This window comes from Pholcus phalangioides, unplaced genomic scaffold (assembly GCF_987345545.1).
Source record: "Pholcus phalangioides strain wild (caught in Gottingen) unplaced genomic scaffold, Ppha-v1.0 ptg000018l_1, whole genome shotgun sequence".
NCBI classification, from domain to species: domain Eukaryota; kingdom Metazoa; phylum Arthropoda; class Arachnida; order Araneae; family Pholcidae; genus Pholcus; species Pholcus phalangioides.
Window position 1 is genome coordinate 3,596,364 of NW_028301611.1, and position 6,166 is coordinate 3,602,529.

At 36.3% G+C, this 6,166-nt stretch overlaps 2 non-coding genes and 1 pseudogene across 2 annotated transcripts; 2 read left to right on the forward strand and 1 right to left on the reverse strand.

Annotated features, from left to right (window-relative positions):
* Positions 1 to 1,804: 1,804 nt before the first annotated feature.
* LOC149071582 (U6 spliceosomal RNA) lies at positions 1,805 to 1,902 on the forward strand (annotated as a pseudogene).
* A 925-nt stretch (positions 1,903 to 2,827) lies between these two features.
* LOC149071583 (U6 spliceosomal RNA) lies at positions 2,828 to 2,934 on the forward strand. Its single transcript, XR_016194663.1, has one exon. It is a non-coding gene; the product is annotated as a U6 spliceosomal RNA (small nuclear RNA).
* Positions 2,935 to 4,984: 2,050 nt separating this feature from the next.
* On the reverse strand, positions 4,985 to 5,099 carry LOC149071584 (U5 spliceosomal RNA). Its single transcript, XR_016194631.1, has one exon. It is a non-coding gene; the product is annotated as a U5 spliceosomal RNA (small nuclear RNA).
* Positions 5,100 to 6,166: the final 1,067 nt, after the last annotated feature.

Here is a 6,166-nt window from a genome sequence, read left to right on the forward strand (position 1 = left end):
CCACTGGGATAATTATTTTCTCTCCATCTGCGAAAGTTAGCAAATTTTGTGAAACTAGAAAATACCGCATTACAGGCACGTTTCTAAAAATGGAAAATATTTTTTGAGATGAGTATACAAATCAATAAATAAAAAGAAAATTATATGAAATTCAAGAGAAAATTTAACTACTCTCGTGAATTATTTGGTCTTATTTTTTGAATCGATTTCATTTGAAACTTTTTTATGGTCCGCTGACCATAGGTTGAGAAGTGCTTTTATATATTGTACCTACTCGGGATGGGCACTAGTTTATATTGATTGCATGTTCAAAGTCGATTGAATATTTTTCTCTACGGTTATTTCGTGCTGGGCCGTGACTAGAAACGAAAACTTACTCTGTCGTCCAACGCCGAAGCTGCTTAAAGGCAACTGCTTAATGCAACTTTCTCCGGCCCCAGCATCCATTTTGGCATCCCCTCTTTCCATTATTTTGAACGGAAAAAGAATAAACTCGGCACCCTTCCTGGTCTGAGCGGTGGACAAGGAAGAGTTTATAGTTGGCACAAGATTCCCTTAATTAAGGACCCTGATTTTTGTCCTGGCGTTTGGCTTCTCAGGGTATTCCACACATAGGTGTACATTCAATCGTTCCGAGATGACTTTTTTACAAAATGATATTGCGGACAAAAATTCTGTATTTTTTCCACACTTGGTATAATCAAGTATGTTTGTTTTTTTTTCGAGGTCTTCTTTTTCTGATTCAGTAAGTTTGTGAGTGAGAAAGAGAAACGACCTCGGAAAATAAGTTGTGAAGAGATCCTCAATCGTCCCTCTTGCTGTTCCACAATTCTCTGAAATGTTGTTTGAAACGGGGGGTAGCGAGAAATTTCTTTCAGAGGAAAGGGGGAGGGGCGGTTGACAGAACAATGGATTTGACCATATAATTCCATGAATATTAGTCATTTCCTGACATTTAGGGATGAGGGTAAAGAACCCAGGGCCGTAGTGCGCTTTCTTGGGGCCCCTTTTGAAAGGGTTCTATTATGCAAAATAAGTGTAAATTTGAGCAGTGCCCCAGTCTGATTACGGTCATGCTAGAACCCCTTGTCACCCCTCCAGCTACGGCAGTGGTTTGAAGTATCTTTCCAAATTATAGTGGATCCCACTTATAACGTTTCTCAAAATACCCTCGTGAAAAACGTTGTAAGCGGGAAAACGTTCTAAACGGGAAATCTCAATGAGAATTAGTTATTGGAACCAGGAAAATAAGTCGCTCTAAGTAGGAACGTTATAAGCGGGATCGACTGCATATGATTTTTCAATTTACTTACCTGTTGGCTTAAACTTAATCTCGGAATTGAATGAAGGTACATTGAATTTTTCTTGGAAATTTCAACAAAGTGTTTTTGACGAAAAAAACAAAGGATTGTTCTCTTGTGTACACGATACTATTTTCAACAGCTAATAAAAAATTTTACAAAACCCCCCTTTTTCTAAATTAATTTCGAAAGAGTTGTGTATTGAGAGGAACCTTTTTCTTTTTGTGAGGGCATATTTCCAAGTAAACACAACAATCGATATTGTAACTATCGCTATCTAGTGATCATAAAAAAAGCTAACGCGTCTGACTAACGGAAAACAAAAAATTATTTCTGATTTGAATGAAAATGATAAGTAATTTTGGATTTAAAAACGCATAATATAATATATTTATCACGTTTCTTGCAAATGTGTTACACAGAAGCACATTTACTATAACGGTTGATCGATAATGCAGGTGTGAAATTAGCAGTATATAAGCAGACGTTATTCATTTACACTTGTACTCGCTTCGGCAGTACATATACTAAAATTGGAACGATACTGAGAAGATTAGCATGGCCCCTGCGCGAGGATGGCACACAATTGTTCATAATATTTTCATAACATCGATTTTTTTTCCCCGTATGTGAAATTTAGTGAATTAATACATATTTATAAAGTATTTTACGACTTACTAACTGTTTTATTGTAGGGCTATTTCTAGAGCTGTGTCAAAATGTTAATTTTGTTTTTAGAAATAGCGTCGAAATTCTTTTATTACTGCTATTTTCGTTATTGAGCAGCTACAACAAACTGAAAACTAAAAAAATGACTGAATAAAAAATATGTAGAAGTTATTTGCATATGCTGTATACATATATAGGAGGGGATATTTTTTGGTAAAAATGAAATACATATGCACTAATAGAAAAAATGTATTTTAAAAACACATTCGCTTTTTTTTGCGTACTTTTGGTGTATTTTTGGTGTATTTTTGCGTATTTTTTGGTGTATTTTTAAATGCATATTTTCTCTTTTTTTATACATATTTCGGAATTTTTGACTTTTTCAAGATTTCTAATGCATATTCTGGGATGTTTAATGCATATTTTGGAATTTTCAGTGCACATTTTGTATTTTAAGTGCTTATTTTTGCATTTATAAGTGCATATTTTTGCATTTATAAGTGCATATTTTTGCATTTATAAGTGCATATTTTTGCATTTATAAGTGCATATGTTTGCATTTATAAGTGCATATTTTTGCATTTATAAGTGCATGTGTTTGCATTTTTAAGTGCATATTTGCATATTTTTAGAGCATATTTTGCCACTTTTTTAGTGCATATAATCCGGGCTCTACTTATAACATTTTTCAAAAACCCTCCATGAAGAAACGTTGTAAGCGGGAAAACGCTTCAAACGGGAAATGTCAATGAGTATAAGTAAGAGCTGTTAACCACAATAATAAATCGCACTAAGCGGTAAAACGTTCTAAGTGGGATCGTTATGAACGGAGAGAGGTCCACTGTATCTTATATTCTAAACTCGCTTCGGCAGTACATATACTAAAATTGGAACGATACAGAGAAGATTAGCATGGCCCCTGCGCAAGGATGACACTCAAAATCGTGAAGCGTTCCACACTTTTTTTTTTGCGGCACCGTGCTAACCGGTAGCATCAATATTTTTGTGTACCCGTAACATATTTTGGTGATTTATTTGGATTTGTCGCACTCGTTTGTCGGGACGCGATGGAAATGGTCGTATCAACGCAAGCTCCATTTGTCGTGGACGAGTTTAAATTAATCCATGCAATTTGTCTTACCTTCAACCTCATCAAGGGGGCACTCACTCGAAAAAAAATATGACCCCCGTAAGCGGAGTGTCCCGAAAAAAGGAGTAAACCATGTGATCTCACTATTTCCTCCCCCTTTCTTCCCACTGAAGCACTCGTGCGCATTGAAATTAACTTTTTATTATTTCCAACATTTTTTCATTTATTTTTAGGGAAACTGGAACGCTGGAGGATCGTGTAATAGCCGTACAACCATGTTTAAGGAAAGCACGTTCGCCCCGTGCTGCATCCGAAATGGAAGCGTTAGCGTCCGAATTAGCTGCAGGGACCAGCGGTGCTCGTGAAACTGCCAGACTCTTGGGCTTACCACCATCCTCCGTACGCAATATTCTTCATGGAATCCTTGATCTGTACCCATACAGACTGCAGTCGTGCCATGAACTTTTAGCAGCGGATGCCGTACAGAGAGAAGCATTTGCCAAGGTGGGCTTTTTCCAAAATCCCACGAACAGAATCCCACCTGGGTCTTTAACATCTTCTGGTCAGATGAAGCTCATTTTTTGCTTCGTGGCGACGTTAATACCCATAACTGTCGCATCTGGGTGACGTCTAACCATTGCATTCCCCCAAAAGTGACAGTTTTGGTGTGGGTTCACGGGTTCGTTCATCTTAGGGCCCCCCTTCTTCTTTGAAACGCAGTGTCCAGTAAACGGACCTAACTCAGGCCAAGCTCACAACAGCTGACGCCAGATGGCGACTTATGAGTTAGGTCCGGCCCTTATCAAATTTATTGCCTAAAAATCATGTAAAATTTAATGTCTTTTATTTTAGCAAGGGCATTATTGTACATTTTCGCTTGCCTTTTTTTAAAACCATTCAAAAGGAAGTGCTTCCACATCAATTTGAGAGCTTTTTCTGAATCTCTTCTTCAACCATCCAGGAACGCTCTGTTCAATTCCTTTTTGTTCCAAATCGTTGATAACGAACTGTGTTGAATCTCGAATTTTTTGCCGATTTCGTCACCTTTTTTTCTTCAAATTTTCCCTATCAAGCAGCTATATAGTTTCGATTTCCGAAACAATGGTGTTTTAGTAAGTGGAGCAATAGTGGTTTGCACTCTGATATTCTGGAAATTAACTCGATAACTCCACCACACGCTAACTCTTCCACAATCTGCGTTCGAATCTAGCGAAAGATGCGCAAATGTTCACAAAAGGTGTTTTGAGGGTTGGATTCTTGGGAACAAAAATAGACTTAATCTTTCCTTCCTATATACCTCCTCTAAGGATTTAACAGAACAAAGTAAAAAAGAGATAAAGCTGAGAGGATTTTACCATTTTTGCAGTACTCAAAAACACTGAAATAGATTTTGTTCCAAGCTCGTTGTGAAAGGTAAATTTACAGATAAGAAGATTTAGATAAGGTAACAAAGAAATTTGTGACAATTCCTATTTGAAAATTCGTTATAAGCGTACTTTGCTGAAATCGGTGTTCGTTATAAGCAATCAAAATAACATAGAAATACAATACGAAACTCACGCGACAAGGGAAAACTTCGTAATACCCGTGTTCGATTGTATTAGTACACACTAAAAAATCTTATATGAAAGAGGAAAAATAAAAAAAAAAGTCATCAAGAAATTACTTAAAAAATTGTTCTGTTATAAAAAAAAGCGGGACCCTTATTGCGGCTTTAGTCAGCAATGCCGTCTTAACGGCAATGGTCCAACCCGGGCACTCATAAAAAAAAATGAAAAGTAGTTGAAGTTTTCGAGAATTTGCCAGGTAGGGCAGGAAAAATCACTTGGCCCCGGCTTTAGTTGCAGAGCGTTTATTAAAAATAAACTGAAAATGGCCCCTCTTGTGTACGGGAACACAAACCTCCTACTTGAACATTAAAATAATCCGTTTCTGGGGCTCCAAAAATTACTTAAGCTCATGTAAATTGCTCCTCTCCACGGTAATCTTTAGTAAAAGGCGAAAGATTTACTCGAAGTATTGAAGAGAAGCCAGCCCTACTTGAGAAATTATCAGAATGTAATTACCTCCAAAAAATTTCAACCATCAACATATTTGTAAACCAAATATGTGCAAATACTACATTTTGTGTTCATTAATTATATTATTTGCATGCTTCGTGCATCGTTTAAGATTGTTAAACACAACAATCGGTGTTGTAACTATCGCCATCTAGTGATCATAAAAAAAAGCTAACGCGTCTGACTAACGGAAAACAAAAACATTTTACAGAACATCTATGACAGTGGACTAATGGGAAAAGAAGGGGTGTAAGGGGTCAATATCCATCGCTTACTCAAAATGAAAGCGGATACCTTCGCTTTGCTTACGGAGAAGATTATGTTTAATATAACATATTAACATATCAATTTAACATATCAATGAGTAATTTGTGTTGACATTGGTCACCAAGGGGGCTAAACGAAATATCCTTGTTTCATAGGTGGGGATGCAATTACATGTCTCCCACCCTTATCTCTGAATTGCTTCTTGTGCCTATGAGGCTTTTTGGATCACGTGATATTTCTCTCTTTCTTGAGGGACAGAGAAGGTAACCAATATGGCGGCTTCCTGTCCGACTCATGAAAGAAACAAATCTAAATTATAGAAACAGAAACGAATCGGGTTTTTTTTCCTTTTTAATGGGAGCTAGATATTTCGAATTTTTTTAAAGTTCAAATTATCAGTCTTCCTGTTTTTGTTTCAAAAAATGCTTGATTAAAGCTGCGGAATTTCTTCAATGTAATTTATATGGGTCCATAATTAATTTCACAACATCCTAAACTATATGGATTGATGCAATTGGATATTATAAAACAATACGGATACATTAATTCTCATTTTCGTGCTTGTGAAGATATAAATAAAACGTTGAAATCAATGTTTTTGCATGGATATCCACCTGAAAAGTGGGTCTGACTCATTACTTTATATTTCATTTTCTGGGTTTCGTATTTCTAAGCGAATTCAATAATTTGAAAATCAAAAATTCAATTCAATTTTTAAAATTATTGATGTGGCGGAAACCCCACTAAATTTCCGCATTTATTCGCTAAAATCGGTAATT